The sequence below is a fragment of the Stegodyphus dumicola genome, chromosome 10 (genome assembly GCF_044657685.1).
Source record: "Stegodyphus dumicola isolate Sdum_Otavi_A_Nest chromosome 10, ASM4465768v1".
Classification (NCBI taxonomy): domain Eukaryota; kingdom Metazoa; phylum Arthropoda; class Arachnida; order Araneae; family Eresidae; genus Stegodyphus; species Stegodyphus dumicola.
This window is the reverse complement of record NC_140777.1, coordinates 18,908,148-18,918,430: the sequence shown is the minus strand read 5'-3', so window position 1 is coordinate 18,918,430 and position 10,283 is coordinate 18,908,148. Positions and strand designations below refer to the sequence as shown.

At 35.9% G+C, this 10,283-nt stretch overlaps 1 long non-coding RNA gene across 1 annotated transcript in view; it reads left to right on the top strand.

Moving 5' to 3' along the window:
* The first annotated feature begins 226 nt into the window (after positions 1–226).
* LOC146994906 (uncharacterized) overlaps positions 227–10,283 on the top strand; it is a 162,372-nt gene continuing 152,315 nt past the window's right edge. The window contains exon 1 of the long non-coding RNA XR_015043722.1: positions 227–357. This is a non-coding gene — a long non-coding RNA (uncharacterized LOC146994906). The remainder of the gene's footprint in view (positions 358–10,283) is intronic.

Sequence of the window (10,283 nt, the reverse complement as noted above, 5' to 3'; positions counted from 1 at the left end):
TTAATAATCGTTCAGCGCAACAAATTGCCCCTTTGGACAAAAAAAAAAAAAAAAAAAACAGAAAGACACCATCTGTTTAATATTTTTATAGAACAGGACTTCAAATTGTTGAAAGCAGAGCCTTAAAAACTTAATTGCAGAAATTATCGCTTGCTAGCGCACTACACCTCAACTTTCTTCTGGCGCGAGTTTTGGCTTATTTTCTAACATGCCTGGGAGAAAAGACGTTCGCTCGGATAAGCGGCGAAAGAGTTCACTGTTAAAACTAACTTTGTAACTTGTTATTAATGTTATAATTTCAATATATGTTTTTGTTCATTTCTTTATTCTGAAGATCAGTCATCTCGGAAAGAAAAGGTAGGCTTAATTTTGATATTTCTATTGAAATAAAAATGTCTGGGCTGTAGTGTAGAATTGGGTGATCCTTCGATTAGCGACAATTATTTTTAAATTTTGGCGATAAAATCTCGTTTTTGGTTACCATGATAGTTTTAACTTTGTTTTAGCTTCCTAACCTTTTTTTTTTTTTTTTTTTTTTTTTTTTTTATGAAAATAGATTGATGTGTACATGGACAAATTTAAGACAATGCGCAATGCTTAGTTTGTGGAATTCTGGAATTTTTTTTAAGCGAAAACAGATCGATGTGTACATGGATACAGAGTTTGTGCAATTCTTTGACTTCTTATTTTGGTTTTGTGTAGCGGCCATCTTGAAATTGTGCCTTCCTGGCGCCGGTCTTGGCATTAAAAAAAAAAAAAAAAAAAAGCAAGGGGCACTCAACTGTAAACTTTTACCAAAGTCTGTCTTCGAAGAAATAAAAAATGATGAAATTACCTTTTTAGGTACTATTCGGTTTTGAGGACCGTAAAAAATCGCCAAACTATTGTTCATGCCAGTGCTGTTAAAAGTAATTGCGGCAACCCTAACGCAAGAAAGGAAGTATAATAGTAAATAACTATTTAAAGTTTATTCTTTTAATTTAGATGAAAAGTTAATTTTATATAATACTTTTTTTTATTATTATAATTTATATGAAAAAGGCTAAACATGACTGAATTGAAGCAAAAGAGTAAATAACTATTTCAGATCATTATTATAATTTATATAAAAATTGCTAAACATAACTGAATGGATGCCTGCATCGCTATTTCGCTACCGAGTTATCGCTAAAGCATAATTTCATGTCGTTGGTTGTTCAAACATAATTCTCTATAATGAATGATGCCTATTCTTTGAAAAAATTCTCGTAAAGTGCAGAATCGCCCACTTATTTGTTTGCCGCTTTTTACAAGAGTAAACAAAATTAGATTTTTGTCAATTTTCTTTTACTTTTTAAGCGAAAATAGGTCGATGTGTACATAGATAAAGTCAAGGGTGAACGCAGTGCCATTTTTGTGCAATTCTGGGATTTTTTTTTTAAGTGAAAATAGGTCGATGTGTACATGGATACCGAGTATGTGCAATTCTTAAAAACGCGTTCTTAAAACAATTCCCAAGTTGTTAAATCCATAGGATATCAAAAAAGGATTTAAAATCAAAAAAGGATTTAAAAATTAAACTAGTATTTCAGTGGCGTCTTAAGAAATATAGAACTATCTAAAATTACGAAATTTGAAATCAGTGCGTACGCTAGATTTGGCGCGCTGTTAAATGGGCGCGTTTGCTAGATTTGGCGCTTTTGCGCGAACATTTTCGCTACAATTTTTTACGGTTCTTAAAACGGAATAGTACCAATTTTTAACATAAACAGTAACATTTAATTCAAGTTCTCCTACTTCTTATATGTTTAACAATGTCTTAATGGTGCTCCAGAATTAAAGCGGCCACTACGGTCAATCGCCAAAATCGGACGAATAGTTGCCAAGCTTGGTAAATATAACCGAACATGGAGGTTCCTACCTCCATGTACCCACAAATTTTTAACCGCCAACGGATTTGATTTTGAGACTGTTATGATTTCCATGTTGTCCGCGTGGTATCATCGATTCAGTTATTCTTTTTACTTCCTTTTAAGTAAAGGAAATATTGTAAACGCGGAAAATTTCGGGTATCATATTCAAAAAAAGGAAAAAAAAAATAATAATAATTTGACCGCTTTCGAATCCATTTGGGCGAGCTTTTTGCGTAACATCCGTACGTACGGACAGAATAAGAGAAAGCACATAAGCAGATAATAAGAACATAATAAGAATAAAAACATATAATAAGTACGTACGGATTCATATTTAGACGAATTTATGCGGTGGCATAATATAAGGTGAAACAAAATGTTTGTTTCTTTTATAGCAGCGATTGTCGAATTATGGCCTTCACAAATATAAATAAATGCTATTGATCCAAAGATAAATACATATAATTTCATGCTAAGAATACAAAAAAAAAAAAAAAAAAAAAAAAGTCTGAAAGGGCTCATATTTTAACGGTCGCCGAAATGGATTTTTGAGGTTTTTCTACGCCGTCAATGAGCTCGCAGTCTACTAACCCGCTGTTGCACTCGCTCCTGCTAACACATTTCTTTTTGTCTTTTTAGCTTTGTTATTAAGCATCATTTCCTTCGCGCTTACGCCATATACAATTCAACAGCAAAAATTTTAAAAGCAGCAGAATTCTGGATGAATTGTTAAGTGTTGGTATACATTTTCCTATTTTTTTTTTTTTTTTTTTTTTTTTTTTTCAGTCTTTTTCTCAGTTTATCATATCCATGTATAGTTTTCTTTGTAATATGGCTTGCAAAACTTTTTTTTCTTTTATTATTAACGTTTTGTGTGTTAAATTCATTAATTAGATACCATGTTCTTCAAACTTACGCCACATAAAATTTAGTTGAATAGCAAAATCCCAAAATAATAATAATAATAATAATAAAGCATGTAGAGACATTAGGTTATTTATGAACAACGCCCTCGCCGGGACTCGAACCACAGACCTCTCGATACGCGCCGAGCGTGCTGACCACTACACCACGAAGTCATACTAAGAAGGCGGGAGAAGTACCTTATATACTCCCCTTTTAAAGGGCGATTGGGGATTAGGGGACCCAATCGCCAATTCCTGGTGGTGGAGAATGTCATCCACCACCTTTTTTAGTTCGGGTGCCACTGTAGAGACATTAGGTTTTTTTTTTAAAGAAGAAGAAATGAAAAATGAGCAGTGCTCTCGCCGGGACACGAACCTCGGACCTCTCGAATACGCGCCGAGTGTGCTGACCACTACACCGCGAAGACATGCTAAGATGGCGGGAGAAATACCTTATAAGCATACCTTTAGAATTTCCGATTAGTCCCGTGCGCTGGAGATAAGAATGTTTCAATCCGTACGGTGTGTCCACTGCTCGGTTTTAAATCATTGAGTTTGTTAAAAATTCATTATTATTAAATATGAAATACAAAATTCGGGCTTCCAGATTCTGAAGTTCGGGTGGAAGACCACGTTGTTCAAAATTTGATGGCCCTAAATAATGTCGTTTTTACACAGTGTGAGAGACATATATCCATTCATACAGATTCTTCATTATTTAATTTCTTTAAAAGTAATCCAGGGGCTATTATATTTCGTGACGACAATTTGAAAAGTGATTCAGACATTTATACGCCGCTAAATCTCATTTAATAGCCCATTCGGGCTAATAAAGTTTACTAATTGTTAAATAAATATTATTTATTAGTTTCCTGTTTTGTGGTTCTTCATTTTTTGAAGGTTACCATAGTGTAATGTTCGTCAAATTAATTTTAAATGTCGCCAAATCTCGCCAAAGCATATGCGGTGGCCGTTTAACACCTTTTGAAGTACCATTTTGTTAAATAGTATTATGTATATGTTAGATTTAATGAATTCCACTGGTTTTGGTAAGGAACTTGCACACAAAAAACTCATTTCTAAATAATGGCATTCGAGAACGTATTAATTCAATTTATCGGGTTCGTAAGAAAATAATTTCAATTTTTAGTGTGAAACAAAACTCAATTTTTTGCTATACAAAAAATGAACTTTAACCAGACAAATATCTTACATTCTGGTCGATGATCTTTAGCCATCTTTTCTGGTAACTTCGTAATTCCGTGTTCAGAGAACTTCTGTCTTTATTAGCATAGAACTCAAGTGGGATTTGAGGTCATCGTTATTACTGAAATTGTTACCATTGAAGAAGTATTGTAAACTTCGAGATAAATGATAATCCCATGTGCAAGCTCCGGCTATATGGGGAATGCGACATCTCTTCCCAACCAAGCTCCAATAATTTCGCACGTGTTGCTGAAGATGTGTGAGGCTTCGCATTGTCGCGGTGGAACACGATTCCTTTGCGATTTGCCAATTCTGGTCTTTTCTTTGTCACTGCTTTCTCCAGTTTCGTAAGTTATTTGCTCCCTCCTTCCAACATGCCTTCGTGGTGCATCGCTAGCACACTCGCAGCGTGTTTGAGAGATCCAGGTTCGAATCCCGGCGACGGCATTGCACATTCTTCACGTCTCCAGCATCAGAATAACCTCATGACTCTACAGGGGCGCTGAAACTAAAAAGTGGCGGAAAATAATTCGTCACCTCCAGGATTTTTCAACTGAGACCCCTAATCCCTAGTCGCCCTTTAACCTTTTAACTGTCATGCCCGAGATAATCTCGGGTACAGCACTGGTGTTCGAAAATGTCACGCCCGAGTATTACTCGGGGTAATTTTTATTTTGAGTGCATCGTATTGTTATATATCGGGAGACGTTTATTTCGGCTTCAGCTCTTTGTCAAACCCGTCTGTATCTCGGGAAAAGTTAATGTGCGCTCAGTTCAATAGATGACAGCACTTTACTGAAGATTTCAAAGGTTAGAGGTTATTTGGTTCAAAGTGTATGGGGGTCTTTTTGTTGTAAAATAGCCTCCAGTTCTTTGAAACGTTATATAGATGATTTAGATTCTTCAACCGAAGGTGAAGGATGTGTGTTTGATGAGCAGTATTCATGATACTTCCATGGTCAGCCTCAAAAATTAAAAAATGGAGATATACTCAAGCCGAAGATTGTTTCTAATTACGGTCTAAATATGGGTGGTGTAGATCGCTGTGATCAGGAAATATCCTTTCATCCAACAATGTCAACAAAACGTCAGAAAAAATATTATAAAAAAGATATTTTTACATTTACTAGACAAGGTACTCTGGAACTCATATTTGCTCTATAAAAATGTAGTTGGGAAACGTATTACATTTTTAGAATTTCGAATCCAAGTTGTAGAAGAGCTTTTACATAAATATGATGATGCAGCTTCTGAACAAAAGAATGTTGGCAGACCACCTACAATAGATAACCCTGCCCGTCTTACTGAACGACATTTTATATCCCATTTTCCTCTTACTCCTGCGAAACGTGAGCCTACAAGACAGTGCAAAGTGTGTTGTTCGAAAAAGGATAAAAATGGGGAAAAGATAAGGAAGGAATCACGATTCTGTAGTGATTGTGGAGTTGGTTTGTGCTTGGAAAAGTGTTTCCAGTTGTACCACACAAGACTGAATTACTGAACTACTATTAGGTATTCACTTATATTTATTTATGTTTTAGAAAATAATTAATTTTTTTCATTTTTAGAAAATAATGCTCCACTAGAAGCGAACTTTGCAACTGCCATGTTGAGTAGCAGCCGCCTCAAAGCAAATATGCAGTGGCTACAAAACTTTAAAAATTTTACCCATGTACGTCAAAATATCAATTTTTAACTACTTAAGTATATTTGATTTTGTACTAAACATTTGGTTTTTGCAATAAAAAAATTTGACAATTTGTGTACCCAAATCATCAAAATAACTTGACAGTTAAAGGGTTAAAAGGAGAAGTATATAGTGGATTTTCTCCCTCGTTTCTGCATGCCTTCGTGGTATAAGGGTAGCGCACTCGGCGCGTATTCGAGAGGTCCAGGTTCGAGTCCCGGTGAAGGCACTGTACATTTTCACGTCTCCTGCTTTAAAACAACCTAACGATTTTACAAGTTGTTGGGAGTAAACATCTCAGCTGATCGTTTGGTTGCTTGGAAGCAACTTAAAGTGCATAACAGCTTTGTAATCCCACAAAATGACAGCATACGTTTCTTCGAGTGCAATTTAACTTTCGATGCTTGGGCCATGATCCTTTTTCGATTATTGTTATTGTAGACGATCCATATTTAGTTACCAGTGATAATTCGTTTAAAAAAAGGATGGACTGCTTTACGTTCGAAGCGTATCGCAAATATTGATTCGTCGTGTTACGTGAATCTTTTTCAATTCATGTGGAATACAAATATCGATCTTCTTAACAAGTCCAGGACATCTTGTGTAATTTTCAATTGTTGTGTGTGATATATTTAGCCTTTTTACAATCTCTCGAACAGTTACATGATGCTTCCATTCAATTAAGGCTCTTTGGGGAACGGTCTTACGTGTTATTGCAACCATCTTAGTAGAAGACGCCATATTTTCAGAATGTGAGAAACTCTGGCAAGCCTGAAACTTCTTTAGCCAACCATGCTGATAACAATCCTTGGATCAACTAATGTCCTCAGTTTCGTATGGGATCGTTTTGTTGTGTTCGAAGTTCATACGGTTTTTATAAACGAATCGTGACGTGTTTTGCCGTACACTTATTTTTAAAATATGCACTTATGGAATCTACGAGCAATGGAAGAAATTGCCGTAAAATTTCTTCAGGAATGTAGAATTTTCCCGCACAATCTGTGAATCGAAAAACGAGGAAATGCGTTCGATAGGTAGCCTCGGTGTTGCCATGGCTAGCGCGATGCCGAGTTTCTGTTATTCTCTGCTTTTTTGAGCGAAAATGGATCGCTGTATACTTGGGGAGACGAAAAGTGGAAGTAAATTTCAGAAAGATTGGTGAAGAATGTAAGAGTTTTATTTTTACTTCCTTGTACGAAGTAAAAAGGAAGTATTGTAATCACGAAAAATTTCAGGCAGCATATTTCAACGAAAATATGCATTTTGACCGCTATCGAATGCAAATTAACGATGTTTTTGCGTCATATCTGTACGTAAGGACAGAATAAAAGACTCTTTTCCTTCAAAAAAATTATAAAACTGCTTTAAAATTAATTCTGAAGATAATTTTTCGTGGCGTCTGTACGAACGTATGTACGTGCGTACGTACGTTCGTGCGTACGTACGTATCTCGCATAAATCAAAAACGAGTAGCCTCAGAACGTTGAAATTTTGTATATAGGACTGCTATAACATGTAGATGTGCACCTCGTATTTTGGTTGCAATCGGCAGCACCAAACGTATATAAATACATTTATATATATATCCACTCTATTACCCGGCTCAGTGATCTCAGTTTCTTTACTCTTATATGTTTGTAAATTGCACATTTTTTGCTTTACAAATGATTGAATTATGTTGTTTTTATCTTCCGGTTAAGGATTTTATGCCTTTAGTAAATCTGTGTGCAATATATTTAGAATTATCAGCAGTTTTAAAGTTGTTTAATTGCCGCTAAGCCTGCTTTTAATGGCGGCCATTGATGTTTACATTGGAAACAGGAGACTAGTGGATTTGTTGCCAATCTAGAGAAACTTAGCTTCGCAACAACAAAGATAACGCATTCATTTATTATTGCCAATTAAATCATGCTTAATTCTTTCTGGAATTTTTTCGAGGAAATAAGCGTTTGAAATTTACTTCGTAATTTTTAATACAGATATTTTGAGTTTTTATGTATTTTTGCCTTCTCGCGAAGTGAGAACTGAATTAATTGAATGAGAAATACTCAATCGTCTGTGAAAAACTGTTTCTGTTTTGTTTTTGCTTAATTTCTTTTATACATAGTTCTAGCTTTATTATTGTATTTGAATAGAACATGTGGCAACGATTAGATAATTCTTTAAGTGATATACATTTTGTGCATTCTGAGTTATAATATGAATGATATATAATACTGTTAAAACCTAGCGCCAGAGTGTCGCTATGGTAAACAAAGTCAATTTTAAAGAATTGTATTGCATTTATTCTATTGTGGTTTATGCGCTGTCGGCGAAGTAGGTTTAATTAAATCTAATAAGTTTAAATGAAATGCAAGAAAAAATGCATATAATTTAATATTCCGTACAAGGAAGTCATGTGGTGTACACATCAGATTTTTTGAATATATTACGTAATCCGTATCTAATAATTAAGATCTGTATTGTTAGTTGCTAAGTGCCTTTTTTTTTTCTTATATTGATAATATCTGCCGATTTAGAATAAATACCGATAGTTTGGGAATCTTTCTTAAGAAAAATTCGCGAAAAACATCGCCTTGCACCCGGTAAGTCATTTTAACTTTTCACCCATACACAATCGCCAAATTGTGCCAAGGTGTTGCTTTAATACGTAAGTACTACTTTGAGAGTATTACAAACTCTGCATCAAGAATAACAGAACGAAATAAAATTGTGCATGCAAATTAAACTTCGAATTTAATTTCATTTAGGAAAAAAAAAAAAAAAAAAATCTTTCGGATAGCAGGTTTTGATTAACCGAAGTCCGGATAACTAGATTTCTTTTTAACTGGTTCAGAGTTGTTGTTCTTTACTGCTCAAGCTGAGTCTGATTTTAACCAAGCGAATTCGAATAACTTTTCTTGCAAGTGTTTTGAGTAGCTGTGAAAAGAATTTTGTTATTTTTCGATCGAAATAGATTTCATATCATTTATAAATATCAATAAAATTTTTTAGCAATGGAATGAAGAGAGGAGGAAAAAAAAGCAGACTTCGAATTTGCATAAATTGAATAGCACTTGCTATTTAATATGCCGATAACGATCAGCTGGATGAGCGCAATCTATTTTAACGTAAACAAACACTTTAAAATGCTAATTTGATAACGGAAGGGGAAAAAGTTTCAGCAAGCATGAAAACTGTGTTAAGGTCGAACTTGAGATAGGGATTTTGATGCAGTTTCCATAACCGTACACTGAATTACATAATCAGGCATTCCAATCACACATCACCTCGATGATGTAAATAGTACGTTGGGTGAACGTGGTAAAAGAATTATTCAAGTTCAGTGGTATCTGCGCGTAAAACAAAGCGTTGTTCAAAGGAATTAATATAGAGAATTTCTTTGGTTGAATATTTTACTCGAAAGATCTTTGAATATTATTTTCGACAGCTATATAAATGCAAAAGGTATTGTTGCGGTTTTCTCTTCTTCTGACACCAGTTGTTACGTTATTTTCTTCCTTCACGTTCGTACGGAGTTCGTGCGGATTTGGAGTGAATAACGACGACACTTGATGAAGTATCGAAACACACTTTATTTACCAATATTGTCAGGACAGCTCCAAAATCACGTTACAGTCGTCGAAGAAATACTATAAACACGCTGGAACAATCAGCGACACAGCCTTCAGGTTATCAGGCTATAACGGCGGAGACAGCTTCCTGAAAAACTACCGACTCTGCTTTCCGGAGTACAGCTCCCGACTCTGCTCGGTCGTTCTCGGAACTCCACGTACTCTCGAGACTCTCCACGCTACAACTCGCGATGCACTCGACGACATACGAGCACAGCTCCCGACTCTTCGGTTCAGTCGTTCCCGGAGCACAACACGCTCTCTCGACGATGCACTAACCGCGATATGCTAACAGACTCTTGCAGTGCACTCGACGACCCACTCAGCAATCGCTGCCCGGCTGTCAACTCGATCCACTCCGCAGGGACTGACTCGCTAGACGAGACACACACACTCTAACTGACTGCGGACCAGCAGGGTTTGTATAGCTTTCGGCTTGTGTTCGATAACATTCTGGGCTAAACCGGTAAGAACTCGTTCCAAAAGGTTCTCCATCCGTCCATGGTACATCGCCAATTTTGTCGCCAAATGTGACAACCCTGCCTTCCCTTTCCATTTTATGGCAACCCTAAAACTGCTTTGCGGGGAAGACATCTTACCGCGCCTTGACATTTCGTAACAGTATGTACTCCACAAAAATCCTTATGTGGTCTTTGTTTACGTAATCGTTCATAGTAGAATGTTGTAGCATTGCATGTTCTTAATTTAAAAATTCAATCTTATAAAAATTACAATAAGGTATTGGCTGTTCCCGACAAATGCATTAAATTTCAAGCATCCGGCCATTTGAAACAACAAGAACTTTTATTGGACTTGTATTTCTGTATGCTCTGGTCTAGTAAACGAAATTTTGAGCTATAAAATTCACTTATTACATCTCTTAGCATCGCAGACGGGATAGGGGTTAGAGATTCTGACTACCGTACCGAAAGGCTTGGGTTCGAATCCCCGAGAAGGCATGGATATTAGTAAACTTATA